Below are 2,781 nucleotides of genomic sequence, written 5' to 3' on the forward strand. Positions count from 1 at the left end.
ACTTAACACGTTTAGCTGCCAAAGGTATTTTTTGAAACTTCTCTCAAATGCCATGTAGGTCAGATCTGGCCGGCACCGTATATAATGGTAAGACTTTCTGTCGGCCATATCTGACCGGCAACATCAAAAAAGCAGGGTTATGTTAGGTTATGTTTTTTTACTATGTGCTGCGGTCTACAGTCAATTTGATTGAACTTCTAGCGATCTTTGAATATCGCTATTTACCTACAAAACGACTCCCGTTGTTGTCTACTTACTTTAGCGCGGGAAATTAATACTCAAATATTGACTTGTTGTCATGGTATTGTGTCGGCCAGAAATGGCCGGCAGTATTTATTACGTAATATCGATCATTTTGATACTTACAAAATGAATTAAATTCTTGTTAGAAACACATTTTACGTGATGGAGTGATTGTTCAAGGATTGAATAAAGGTACAGCCAATGATTTACAAATGTTTGGTTTAATTTTTACATAAATCAGACCATATTAAACCTAACTATCATTTTTTTCAATAAAGTACATTTCCTTGTAAAATATTTAGTTGTGAAATAAAATAAAATTGTAAAAATTTGCAATATTGATGATAATAATTACATGACACTTTATTATAAAACATGTTATTTGTGAACTTCACGAAAACAGTCTTTACATAAGTATGGCTTCTCAGGACACTGCTCACAAAATGTGTTCACTTTGCCCAGTTTCTTGGCCACATCACGCTCCACTTACTTGTACAGCTTTTTTTGTAACACATTTTGCAGTACCTTCTGACCCTGTGTCTACCCTTTCCCTCTCCAGTAAAGTTTTGAGATATAGTCAGATAATGGTGCCCTGTACCTTTTACAGGAGTAATAGTGTTATTATCTAGACCCATAAGTGAAACAGCCAGATTTTCTTTAAAAGTTGTAATTGACATGCAGTGCTTTTTCTGATGTCCGCCTGCTGTAGGTCTTGCTTTCACCCAGCATTAGTGTAGGCCAGCCAAGAGTTTACAACAGCGGTTCCAAGAACTATTTCTTCTGCTGCTTTATGGTACCATCTTCTTGACTTTCGACACCAGTGCTATAAGATGAGAGTTGGTCAGACACATCGATGCCCATCTTTCCCTTGTTGTACTCAACTATCACTAATGGCACTATTAAAAATGTCATTGCCTTTTTTGTCTATTTTTCCTGTGAGAACGTACTCTACTTCATGTTTGGTGGACAACATTCGCACTTCTCTCTTGTCCTTCCATTTGGTAACTACAATACCATCTTCATTTTCAAGGGCTTTCATTTCTCCTTTTTTTATTTGTGCCTTCATAACATCGGCAGGGAGACCTTTCCTGTTTGCTCTCACAGTACCAACAAGGTGGGTTCTTCTAGCTAAAAGATTTTTGGCAAGTTGCACTGATGTGTAGTAATTATCTACATATAAGATGTGTCCCTTATCCAAGTTATGTTCCATGAGTTCCATGACCACTGAGGTTGAAACTAATTCATTATTTTCATTCTGGATGGTCCCTTTACCCATGTAAACTTTTATACAATAGGTATACCCTTGCTGGTCACAAAGTTTGAAAATCTTTAGGCCATATTTGTGGGCCTTGTTGGGGTATGTACTGTCGAAATGACAGTCTGCCCCTAAAGGGAATCATGCTCTCGTCTATTACGAGATCTTGGCCAGCAGATTTCTTGTTCAAAAAAATGTTGTTCATCTTAGAAATTAGGGGCAAAATCTTTGGCGATACGCCCATCACGTTCCTCAGCAGCATGATCGTTAAAATGCCAAAAGCGTAGCATTAGCTGGAAACGGTTTCGGCTCATAACTTGAGAAGCAACAGTATTCTTATACAAAATGTTGCCAGACCAGTAGTCTGTTATGCGGGGATGATTAGACAAGCCCATCCATATGAGGATACCAATAAACTTCCACATTTCTACATCATCTGTGGGAGCCCATTTATTAAGTCTACTACTTCGGTTCAACCTCGTTTCTCGCAATACTTTACTGGCATTTCTATTAGTCTCTACGACCATCATTTGTATAATGTTCAGTAATGAAAGCTAAGTAATAGTCTACAGGTTTAGCATCATTGGCCATATTTAAATGGTACTCAGAAGTAGAAGTGAAAAGAAATTCTTGTTGCCTACCTTTAAATTCAGTCCATTCATCCATCATCACTTCTCCGTCATTTTCACCAGAATCGCCACCGTTCATATCATTTGTCTCTATTTCCATTGTAGCCTCGCCTTCATCATCACTACTGTCATGATCCGATTCACTTGGCAAAAAGTCCGGATCTTCATCCGTGTCGTCAACACTTGAACCTATGTTTTCCTCAATTTCATGTTGAGGGTCTGGTTCACTGGACATTGGACAGTCCAAAAGTCTTTGAATTTGTTCTTCATTTACGTCTCTACTACTCATAATGAAATCGTTTACACAAGTTTAGTTTCGTTCAAACTAGGTTAAAAGAAAAGATTACGCACGCACAATAGGTTATTAGAAGATACAATACACTATGGCGGGAACGCAGTGGAATGCACGGACGAGCAATGGTTACTGCGCAGGACAGTGGCTGACAGCGCTGACAGTGGCAGACGGCAGCCCTAACTGATACCAACATCGGCGCACAAAATAGTCGCAACAGTGAGCAATATAGTGCCGGCCAGATCTGGGCCGGCAGTGTTATTTTTAATGAAAAAATCACAACGAAAAATGTTGTGCCGGCCAGATATGGCCGACGCTCAAATTGCATTATATTTCAAGAGATTTCAATGCAGTTTTGACAG

Source organism: Homalodisca vitripennis, chromosome 8 (genome assembly GCF_021130785.1).
Source record: "Homalodisca vitripennis isolate AUS2020 chromosome 8, UT_GWSS_2.1, whole genome shotgun sequence".
In the NCBI taxonomy this organism is placed as follows: Eukaryota; Metazoa; Arthropoda; class Insecta; order Hemiptera; family Cicadellidae; genus Homalodisca; species Homalodisca vitripennis.